Genomic DNA, 12075 nt, shown 5'->3' on the forward strand with positions numbered 1-12075 from the left:
CAGCCCTCCCGCTGCGATGCCCCCTAAATGATATCTGGCCCCCCTCCCCGCCTCGCCCCCCAGTGCTGACCCCACCCCGTCCGGTCTGGCCCGTCCCATCACTTCCTGCCTCGCCCACTGCAAAGTCCAGGGCCCATCGCTGCTATCATTCCTGAAACTCCCTTGTCCCTCTCTTTTTGAAAGGTGGTGCCACTCTCCAACCGTGTCCTTTGTCATTGGGAGGAAACACCCAGAGCTGCTACAGTGACCTACAAGCCAGGCGACGCCAGGTTTGGGGACCCTGACGCTTACGATTCGGCGGCGGGGGCGGGGGGAGGGCTGTCTCAGGTGACAAAGCCGAAAATAACGCTGCAGGGTCTCGCTGGGGCCATGGGTGCACAGCTTCCAGGTGAAGCCTGCTCTGCCCACGGGACCCTCGAAGCACCTGCACCTCCTGCAGTCCCAGGCCTCCTGGCTGCCCCGCGCACCAGAGCGCCTCCCCCTGCACCACGCCTGTGCACCTACACAACTGTGTAACTGCGTGGATCGCCCCTCCCGGCCTGGGGATGTGTGGTAAGGTGGCCAGCCCCAAGCAGCACACCCTATCAAAACTGACGGCCATCCCCTTGGCATTCCCTCCTCCTTCGCCCCCTGATTTTCCCCCAGGACTTCACAGCTGCCACCCCACAGATGCACCACCCTGAAATGCAAGCACCCCGAGGGCGAGCACTTGGGACCCCAGTGCCTGGGATGTGCCTGGCACCCGGTCGGAGCTCACTCGGTATTTGTCACGGGGATGGATGGATGGATGGATGGATGGACGGATGGATGGATGAATGAACGAACGAACGAACCCCCACCCCTTATTCTCCTCCACACACACGTTCAGGCTTCTGTACAAGAGTGACCACTGTCTCCCTGGAGCCCAAATTCCCAGGAAACACAAGGGGGCTGGTGGCTGCTGTTTCGGATGGGGGGCACCTGGGCCTCGAAAGTCCTTTCTTGGCTTAATTCACTCCAACCCTGTGTGCGTGCCATCGGCAGGCAAGACAGAAACACCGCTGGGGACATCCTCTCTGGCCAGCCCCGAGGGACCGGCTCTGGGGCAGAGTCCTGAGTCAGGCTGGCCAGGAGGGGCTCCCCCCAGCCCGCCTCAGTGGAGAAACTCCCACTGGCATGTCCCCAGAAACCCCACAACGGAGCTTTAAAAAAGGAAAGACTACCAGTTTGTTTCTTTTCCTAAAATCCAGTCACTTAAAAGGAGAACCACCCACATCCCCAACGGCAGGGCCAAGCTCCCAGAGTGATGCCCAGGCACCACGTGGCTTTGCAGTGACCGCCCATGCCACGCACGGCACCGGGAGCTGGGCATCGGAGGGAACGGAAAACAGCCCCGAGCTCTGTGAGGCCACTCTTCAGTGGGAAAAGCAAGTGTGTGATCTGTTGTTCTAGGTCAGTGCTAAATGCAGTGACAGAGACGGCTGGGGGCAGGGCCCAGGTAAGAGAGGAGCCAGGTGGACGCAGAGGGCCCCAGGTACAGGAGGTTCCAGGTGGTGACCCAAGCTGGTGGGGCGGAGAAGGTAGGTAGGCAGGCTTGTCTTAGAACCAAATGCTTGATTCTCAGCAGCGGGCACAAAAGGCGAGGGCTGGAGTTCATTCTGCACCAGACCCACTGGAACAGGAGCAAGGTGGAGATGTGGACAGTGCCCCTGGCAGGTAAACCCAAGACGGAAAGGTGGAAAGGTGACAAGGGACAGGGAGCAAAGACGGGAAGGGGAGAGGAGCAGTACAGGAATCCAGAGAGACCCCAAACCCCTCTGGCCCCACACTGATTGCTACGTACAATTCCTGAAATCCGGGCCACCTTCTCCAGGGTGATGCCTCACCCCCCATCCCCCACTCGCATGCTAAGCTGTGCACCCCGTACCCCGACTCTGCACACCCACCTCGGGAGCCCCGCAGGCCCAGAGAGGAGAGGTTACTTCATGTTGCTGGGCTGTGTGCTTGCTAAGACGGGGGAGCATGGGCTGTGGGCTCACGGAGACTGGACAGGGGTAGGGACGAATAGCCCAGTGAGCAGCCCTACCTCGGCCAGTCCTTGGACTCACCATTGGTACAGTTGCCCTTTGTTTCCTTTTTCCTTTTTTTTTTTTTTTTAATGTTTATTTTTGAGAGAGAGAGTGTGTGAGCAGGGGAGGGGCAGAGAGAGAGGGAGACACAGAATCCAAAGCAGGCTCCAGGCTGAGCCGTCAGCACAGAACCCGATACAGGGTTCGAACCCACAAACCGCGAGATCATGACCTGAGCCGAAGCCGGACGCTCAACCAGCTGAGCCGCCCAGGCGCCCCACTTTGTTTTCTTAAATGGGCCACCGTTTAACAGCTTGTCCCTGATTGCCACTGCATGTTCTCCCCACTCCGCAGAATGAGACACCATCCATTGCCCACGGTGCAGACGCTGGGGCCCCAGCCCCCGGATTTTCAGGGACACAGGACCCACCCCAGTGCGGTGCCCCAGCTCCCCAGCTGCCAGGGAGAGGGACTGGCCCCACCTCCTTCTTCACAGAACAGATGAAGGTAAGAGACAAAAGGCCAGGCATTAAGTTGCCATGAGGTCCCCCAAGGCCCCAAGGCTGGCTCTGGGAAAAGGGAGAAGGAAGGGAGCTGAGAAGGTCCGTGGGGCTCACAGCGCATGGCGGCTCTGGCCTGTCCAGCTGAAGCCCAGGGTCAAGGCCACAGCCTCTTGTCCCAAACCCAGCAGGGGAGAGAGCTGCGTCTTCCTCCTCCTCGGAACCACATTCACTGTGCCCCACCGCATGCCAAACACGGTGCCAGGTACCCGCGGCTCTAACCTCTGCCAGAGTGTAGCCTGGGGGCCAGAGGCAGGCAGGGAGCCTCCAACTGCTGACCATCAACGTCAATGTCCTTGTGCCTCCTGCTGGAGGGGGTGGGGGACTCTGAGGCCCCCGACAGTCCAGAACCCCAGGGTCAGGACTCTTCCCCATCCTCTCGACCGGCTTCTTCAGGATTCAATCCCCTTGCTTTAGTTGGGGAAGCCCTCAAAATTACTTTGGGGGTGGACAGAGGCTTAAGTTTCCCCGGAAGGCTGGACACAGGTGGTGGGGGCCCCAGAAGGATATGACACCGGAGAAGGGCCTGGAGCTGGAAAATACCAGGCGTGGTCCTACCAAGGGCAAGGGCAAGGGCAGGGAGCTGGCTGGGAAGGCTCAGTCTCAGGGAAGGTCTGTCCAAACCATTCCCACCCCTCCCCCCACCTCTGCCGCCAATTAAAGTCTCCTGGGCGTCCTGCCAGGCTCCCAGCTCTGCTCCCAAGGGGGCAGGAGGCTGGGGCTGCCTTTGGTGCCCTGGCCCCAAATGGCCTCCTATTGGGATTCTTGCCGTTAGGGAGAGAAGATGGAAAAATAAACACTGGCACTTCTGAAAAGTATCTTCTGCAAAAATAAGCCAACACGCAAATAGGCAGTGGCCCCCGCAGGGGTTCCTGCTGGAAGAGACTGTGGACGATAAGGTCCTCTGGCCACCCTGCAGACGCCAGTCCTATGAGTACTGGGCAGTCGGCCCTTCCATTCCTCTCCGAGGGCCCTGTCCTCTGCACACTACAGGGCTGGACTGTGTCGGTCCAGAAGGGATGGGGAGGCAAGGGGGGGAGGGGCCGAAGGGAGAGGGAGAACCTGGCCAAATCATCATCACCACCATCATCCTCACTCACCAACATCATCACCATCATCACCATCATGGTCTAGACTAAACGTGGTCCCATGAGGACAGACGTTGGTTGGTCTTTCTCACCACCGTGCCTACCCGGCACGGTGCTGACACTGAGCAGGTGCTTGTGAAACGAACAACGAAAGGAAGGAGGAGCCACATCTGTGTGAACCGTGTGCAACGGGCGAACCTTTTCTATAAAATTCCCAAACCGACAAGCGGAAGTAACCATCATCCCTTCGGGTGAGTCAGCAGGATGGTCTCTGATACCCAGAGGTGGGGGTGAGTGGCAATGCCTTCTGTCTCTGCGTGTGAACAGCTGAGCCCACGAGAGACCCCTCACACTTACCGCTTCCCATGCGGAGAGGGGCCCAGCAGGAAAGCATCCATTCTGGCTTGTTTCCCCCATCTCCAAAGAGAGAGACTCACCTGCACTTGGGGACCTACAGGCAGGCTGGGGACGGCAACAGCCCTTTCCCATCAGGATCATCTGGGGAAGTGGCTTTACGTATGGGATTCAAGATGAGGAACACAGGCGTGTCACTGCCCCTCATTTGACGTCCCCTCCCTGGGCCTGCTGCTGGCACACGGGCCACGTCTGGGCAGACGAGACCCTGCAAGTTCAGGACGTGAACTCAGAGCCATTTCTCACCTGCTTGGGGACAAGGCACAGACCACCCGGCTCTCGCACACAGCCCGCAACTTCCCCGGGAGGCTCTAGGGCCCTGGGGCGGGCAGCAGGTTCTCCTCCAGCCCCACCACGTACAAGCTGTGTGACGGGGGACCAGCTGAACGTCCCCGATCCTTTCCTCCGTGGACTCGTGTGAACAGCCTCCTACGTCCGAGCCCGCACGCGCTGTTTTATCTGCTGTAATAAAGATACCAATCGCCCCAGACACGCACCTACATTCTTATTCCCCGTCCCAGAGAGACTCAGGAAAGGGCAGCTGCAAATCCCAGGGGACTCAGCTTGCCCGCCTCAGAACGGGGCCTTTCTCCCCAAACCACACCTTTGCTGGCTCATTTCATTGCCGGGAAGAACCTTTTGGTCGACCGGTTCCGCCTGGCGGGAAGTAAAGGAAATCGGGAGGAACCGAGAGGATTTGCCAGAGAAACAGCAAACAGGTTGGTGGCTTGGTGGTTCCCAGAGGCAGGGGCGGGGCTGGCCAACAGGTCCCCGCTTCCCACCACCACGTGAATCCCACACAGCGCTGCAACCCTGCTCCACAACGCGGTGTCATGTTCGTGAAGGTCGCCGAGAGAGGAGATCTCAAAACTCTCCATCACGAGAAAACAGGCGTGTGAATGTGTGAGGGGATGGGTGTGGCGACCGCGTCGCAATCTGTACGTACAACCAATCACCAAGCTGCACACCTTAAACTCATGCAAAGTTACACATCAGCTGTACTTTGATAAAACGTGGCAAGTTCAAAGTAACGACAAAGGATTTGGTGTTCGTTTAAAACAAAACAAAACAAAACAAAACAAAACAAACACCAAAACAGCCAGACCCAGCAGAGCCACCTGTCCCACCAACCACGCCGTTCGGTAGGACACGGAGCCCTCGCCACGTCCTGGGCACTGCAGCCGGCAGGCCAGGCACTACGTCCTGCCCTCACTTCTCTCCGAAGCCATTACCCCTCGCCAAGCGCGCGTGCCCCCTTCTCCCGGCTTCTGTCCCCGGTCCCTCCCTGGCACCGATCACGGGTGCTGGCACGTGCCTGTGCAATCTCTCACCTCCCCGACCCCCCTCGGTCTCCGCTTCTCCCAGACACAAGCCAACAACCAAGCTCCGAGCTTAACACAAGACTCCCGTTAAGAAAGCAGAGTTTGCTGTGTCTTTAGCGGGGAGAGCACCACATGGCACTTTGTTCCCCTAGTAAAGATTATAGGGGATACAGAATATTCGGAAGCAATGAGGCTCCTCCTTCCATTTTCAAGCCAGAAAGCAGCTTCGTGCCTGACTCCCCTCATGGCTTGGGAAATCCTGTCTCCGGCCAAAAATAACAATAATCATCATCATCATCATCTGGGTTTTATTATTCTGGCATCTGTGACGATTTTACTGTAGCTACACTTCTCCTTCTTCTTCTTTTTAACACCAGTGTGTTTTAATAATAACAGTGCACCTGTAGGTATTGTTGAAATGTTACATTATTCAACATCTCCAACGGGAATGAGGAGGCCCTTATGTGATTCATGTGTCCTCCGGCTCTGTGTTTAAAGCTTGCGAAATGGAGGGGTGTAATTCGGGAAGCAATTTTCCCCAAGGTCGGGGAAAGCAGGAAAGGCTGGGGGCTGTGTGACCCTAGTGACAGCAGGGCTGACACTGGGGGCCCAGAACCCCTGACATGAGGCCAGGCCCCAGACCAGAAGTGTCCCCAAAATGCGACAGAACTCCAGCCCAGCTGCACGGCTGGGTTGTGCAAAAATTGTTGATGACAAGAAGCGGCCCAGGGCACGGTCCGAAGTGTTCTTAGGCGCTCCTGTGCATTTTCCCTGCCTCCCTCACCAAATCAGCCTGGGTGCCTATGTCTAGGAATCAATGATCGAGCCAGAGACACCTGCTTCAGACATCCAGGGAACTTTAAGGCGGCCGGTTCCTGCGGTCTGGCCCTTCCCCCAAAGCACCATTCCAGCGCTGAAAATCCACTGAGTCCCTCCTGTGATAGAAGCTGGGGACACAGATGAGAACACCTCACGGGCCCATCCCCAAGGGGGTGGCAATGCAGAGGGCGGCGTGACAAGAAATCCCAGCAGAGGTGGGATAAGGGCTCGTGCAGAGACCTCAAGCTCCACAGGGCAGATCTCCTGGGTGCAGCTGTAACAGGGCCTGGCACAAAATAGGTGCTCAGTAAACACATCACAGATAAAGCGTCAGTGACGGAGGCAAAGGGTATGTGGAAACCTTAGAGAGAGGCACCTCGCTCATCCCGAGTGGGTGTTCTTGCTTCCCGGAGGAGGTGGCCCACCCCAGAGGGAGTGTTAAACACTGAGGGGCGGATCTGGCGAGCTAGCGGGTAGGGAGCCACGCAAGAGGGGCAGGGAGAGGTTTTCCGGGTCCGGGACTGGACGAACGAGAAGATGAGACCAGCCGTGTAAGTCAGAATCCAGATCATGAAGCACCTTGAACACCAAGCCAAGGACTTTCAACGGCCACTTGAAGAATTTTAAGCAGGAAACTATGCAGATTTGTGTCTTAAGAAGCTCTCTCTGGTGCCTGTGTGGACGGGGTAGAAGGCGTAAACACCAAGGCAGGAGTCTCAATCTGGAGCCTACCGCTGGTGAGCAAATGAGAAACGGAGACTCACATAAGGTGGATGGAGACCAGCGAGGGTGACGGGAAAGACTCGGGGGGCTTCAGCTGGGCTGATGACAGAGTTTGTTACATGGTTACGTGCAGACCCCGAGTTATTCTTGACAGCTCAGCATATATTAACAATTACATAATATGATTTCCCAAGGCTTGTGGGGTTGGGTTCAGATTTGGATGTGTTGTGTTTGAAGGGTCCCTGGGACATCTGGTGGGGGGGGGGGGTTGGCAGGTGGGTGCCAGGATGTAGGGCTTAGGAGACAGTCCACCTGCTTTGGGGATTGGGGCACCCGTCTCCAGGATGGCCCCTACGATCCTCACCTCCTGTCCTCTGGCGCAGTCCCCTCCTACCTTGTGCCGGGGGCTGGACACGGCAGCAGAAGTGACGGCCCCCCAGTTCTGAGATCATGTCATAAATGACATCGTCTGCTCTCATGCTGGTGGAAGCTGACCGGCACGTCGTGGGGACCCTTGAGTGGCCACATGGAGAGATCCATCCGCAGGGCAGGAACTGGGGCCTCCCTCTGACAGCCAGCATGCTGACCAGAACCCCGTGAAAGACCCTGAGCTAAAGACCTCAGCTGCTGAGACTCCCAGGCTCCTGAGCCCCCCAAAACTGTGGGCTAAGAGGTGACTGCTGTTTGAAGCCACTAAGGTTTGGTATCACCATTAGATCAACAGACACCTGACGCAGGGGTTACAACAAATATCGATGCAGACGGTGGCCAAACCCCAGGGCACAAACAGCAACACCCAGTGAGAGGACAGGCCGGGCGCAGAGGACAGGACAGGTGATGAGGGACACGCTGGGAGGCAGGGCTGGGGTAGGGGAGGCCTGTGCAGAGGAATAAGGGGCCCCACAGAGAAGGGAGACAGGCTGCGAAACACCACAGAAACCCCAGGAAGAGAAGGTATCCAGAGTTTCAAAAGTGTCCAGCAGGGACCAGATTTCTAAGGGCCCCAGTGGTCCCCTGTCCCCCAAGGGAGCCCTTCTCGCTCGCTACTTCCTTATAGGACCCCGCCTCCCCCCCCCAGCTCCTCTCAGCCTCAAGTGGAGATCACATCCCCAGCGAGAGGCCTGACCCGACCACCCGACTGGACATCGCCCCCACCCGACGTCACTCTTCCCTTGTGGTACTTGCTGTAAACTGTAATTACATTTTAATTTGCTCCTTTACTCAATCATGGCCTTTGAGGGCCGGATACCTGTTCTGTTCACCGCCGTAGACCCAGCGCCCGCCATACAAGGTCCTCAAATATTTGCTGGATGAATGAAAAGTGAATGGATAAATGAATGGAAACACCAAAACCCTGAGTCTCACCTAGTGGCCCAGGTTACCCGGTGGACACACCATCCCTTCCCACGGCCCCCTCCACGGCCCACAGCCTTGGCTGGGAAGGGAAGCAAAGCTGGGAGAGGGGAGGAAAGAGCAAAGACCCTGAGGGTAACCCAGACGGGCTCTTCCCACCCTTGTCAACAAACGCGGGGAGGCTGTGCCATGCCCTGTGCTGGGCTGGGGGAGACCAAGGGTGCATCTCATACGGGCCCTCGGGTTGAGAGTCTAGTGGGGAAGCAGGCAGCCGGATGGGGCTGTCCCAGGGGTGAGGCCTGGAGACTGATGTCCCCCTACCTTGTGCCCCTACCCAAGAGACCCCGGGCTCCCGCATGAGGGGACCACTCCCGCCAGACAGGCGGTGACAGGCCCCCTTTTGCTCCTCACCTGCCAAGCACTCGGGCCTGGGCAGGAGCGTGGGTGCACACTGCCATGATTTAAACACTAATGACAATACACTTCACTGGACGCTGTGCAGGGCCGCACAGAGCGCTGTGGTCACAGGAAGGGTGGGAGCGGGCTGGGGTGTGACCAGCTTCGAGAAGAAGGAGCAGCAGAGTGGCAGTTTGAAGGAGGGGGCTCAGACCAACTGCCTGGCCAGCTGAGGGCAGGTGGCAAGAGAAAAGGTGGCCCCAGCCTGAAGGCGTCACAAGGCCAACTGAGGAGTCAGTCCTGCCCTGCCGGCGGGCGGGGGGGGGGGGGGGGCAGGCGGATTCTCACAAAGACAGCCAGAGGGCAGGGTCTGGAACCCACCAGGGGTCACAGAGCTGGAGGTCGTGATTTTCACCAGCCAGACAGGAGGGCGCAGGGAAAGAACCTAGAGCGGGCCGCATAAGCCTCCTCCGTCAGCCCTGGCTGTCTGTCCACAGAGCTTTGCGGTAGAGCACGTCCCCCAAAGTGAACCCCCACATGTGCTTCCCTGGTAACCTTGGCACAGCCCCGTGCCCAGGACAGGGTCTCAGCCCCTCCTCAGCACCTCGCATCCCCTTGCTTCCGCCTCTGTGGCACCTTTGCAGGCCAGGCACCCGGCTCACAGACACCCTCCTGGGTAGCACCAGGGAAAGGAAGTCACCGTGGTCAAGGTGGGGGTCAAGGACAGGGACTTTCTAGTTGGTTCTCTCTGCTGGCACCGTGAGGCCTTAGGAAGCTACCTAGAAGGTGGTGGCGGGGCGGGGGGGGGGGGGGGGGAGAAGTGCAGAGAAGAGGGGGTGGGGCACAGGGTGGGGGAGGGGCAGGCTCCCCAGCAGCCTGGGCCGGGCAGATAGCGCAGCGGCTGCACTCAGAAGCTCGTTCGCACTTATCTCCCAGCCGCCAGGTATCTTCGCACGGGAAACATGGCATTCGGTAATAGGATTTTGATGCTGAACAGCCCAAGTTTTCCCCAAGACTGACTTTACGTCACAAATGTAGGGAATCGCGACCTTAATAGGATTCTAACTTTTAGGCAGTGGAGAGAAATGGAGAGGGCAGGGTAGAAACTCCTGGATGCCCTCCCTGAGAACACGGGGCCTGGGGGCCGGCAGGGCTGTCCCTTCAGGACACCTGCGGGGCTGGTGGTGGGAGGGGTTCAAGGTGGGCCTTGGTGCCTCTGGGTCAAGACAGCCAGGGCGCCTGCGTGGAGACGCGTTCCTTGGCTCTGTGTTGCAGAAACAGAGGTCTCTTTGGGGCCTGGGGTCCCAGAACTGGCCCCGGACCTCCATCCGGCCACACACACACAGATGCAGTCGGTCAGGCAAGTTTTTCAAATGTTCCCTTCCAAGGCCGCACCTCCCTCCCTGGGCACAGCGCTCACAGCTCCAGCCTGAGCACGGGAGAAGAACTTGAACCAGTAACGTGCTTGAAAAATATATTCTGCAGGGGCGCCTGGGTGGCTCAGTCGGTTAAGCATCCAACTTCAGCTCAGGTCGTGACCTTGTGGTCTGTGGGTTCGAGCCCCACGTCGGGCTCTGTGCTGACAGCTCAGAGTTTGGACTCTGCTTCACATTCTGTCTCTCTCTGCCCCTCCTCCGCTCATTCTGTCTCTCTCTCTTTCTCTCTCAAAAATAAACATTTATATATACACGGAGTCAACTGCTGTGACAACATTTGCATGGCACAACCATCCCGAGAGAATTCCCCAAGGGCCCTGCTCTGGGAAAATTCTAGCCACCAGGAGAACCCTGTCCTGGTGCTGGTGTGGGCACTGGTCTTCGGCTGTCCCCACCTGCCCTGAGCACAGGAGGCGAACACAAACAGGACTCAGCAAGAGGGATGTGGGGCAGAAACAGTGCACAGAAGGATTTCTTGGCAGGACGTGGCATTAAACCCCTGCCCAGGACAAGGTGCCACACGTCCCTTTTCCTCGGCAACCTGAGGCACAGCGACGTCCACCTCTGAGCTTCCCACCCACGGCCTCAGGTGCTCAGCAACACTGTCGCGGGAACGCTCGGCGTCTATCTGCCCTGTGTGGGTCTGGGTACTCTCGAGAACAGTGCCTGCCATGTGAGATGGGGCCTCTTCCTGGGAGACCTGAGTGTGATCTGCGTGGAGGCAGAGGAATGCGCCAATGACCTCGCGGGCCCTTTTTCTGCCCTGGCCCTCTCTCCTGGCTGGTTGTCCCTTTGCTGCCCTCTCTCCACCAGTCTGTTAGCTCAAAGGAGCTGGGTTCTCATGGGTGTGCATTGGTCGAGGCCATCACGAGAGTCCTGGTTAGGCTGGAGCCCAAGCCTTCATTCACCTACCTGTACAGCATCATCCCACTCAGGTACTTTCGCACCCCCTACCAGATCAAGGAACCTTCTGGAGATGGGGGAATGTTCCACATCTCCATGTAGGTGAGGGTTATTTGGGTGCACACGCTTGTCAAAACGGCTTGGACTGTACGAAGAGCCACACGTTTCACAATATGTAAACTACTCTCAATTTTTCAATTAAAAAAACAAGAAATCACCTCCTGGGCTGATAATACATCTTGAGTCAAAGCCACTCTCTCAGTCCCTAAGGCTCTGATGGGCTGCAGAGCCTTTCGGTTGGCCAGAGTCAGAGACAGAAGCCCGATCAATACGTCTGGGAAGAGGCAATAATCAGTGTAATGATACTGCATGTGTCCCACGCTCAGCCTGAGACACCTGCCCCAGGGGGTTTCCACCAGCAGTGGGAGGAAGGCGACAGCCGCCAGCGTGCCACCCAAAGCCTCGGTCAGCTCTCTTGCAGGAAGAACAGAAAGGGAGGAAACCCAACAAGACAGGAAGCGTCTTCATCCCAGACGCCCGACTGGCTGCCTTGCACGCGTGGGGCAGGGACTAGGATCTACGTCGGGCCTCTGCTGGTTAGGATCAGGGAGGAAGGGACACACCACGCAGGGGGTCGGCGGCAGCGAACACCACGGGTGGGGCGTGCCCGCAGCTATTGCCCCTCCCCTCCGGAACACATCAGCGACAGCAGAATCTGCCCAAGATCCCCCCAGGGCAAGACCGGCTGCTCCAGAACCGCAGAGGCCCCCCGACTCTCGCTCTGGCAGCAAGTGGGCCCCGGCCTTGGACAGGCCTCCCTGGAAGCAGCAGACGGTGAAGTCAATGTGCAGGAGGGCTCAGGAGGCTCACGGCTGGACTCACTGTTGATGCTGAGGGACAGACGAGAGCAGAGGGAGACCAGCGGGACGGGGAAGCAAGGGCCCTCACAGCCAGCTTCCTCACTCCTAACTCGCAAGGGGCTCTTCTGCCCACCTCCTGCCCTGTCTTCTGAG

General features: G+C 58.2%; 1 protein-coding gene across 3 annotated transcripts in view; it reads right to left on the reverse strand.

Moving 5' to 3' along the window:
* RBFOX3 (RNA binding fox-1 homolog 3) overlaps positions 1-12075 on the reverse strand; it is a 452855-nt gene that overhangs the window by 316699 nt on the left and 124081 nt on the right. The window lies entirely within an intron of this gene.

Source organism: Leopardus geoffroyi, chromosome E1 (genome assembly GCF_018350155.1).
Source record: "Leopardus geoffroyi isolate Oge1 chromosome E1, O.geoffroyi_Oge1_pat1.0, whole genome shotgun sequence".
NCBI lineage: Eukaryota > Metazoa > Chordata > Mammalia > Carnivora > Felidae > Leopardus > Leopardus geoffroyi.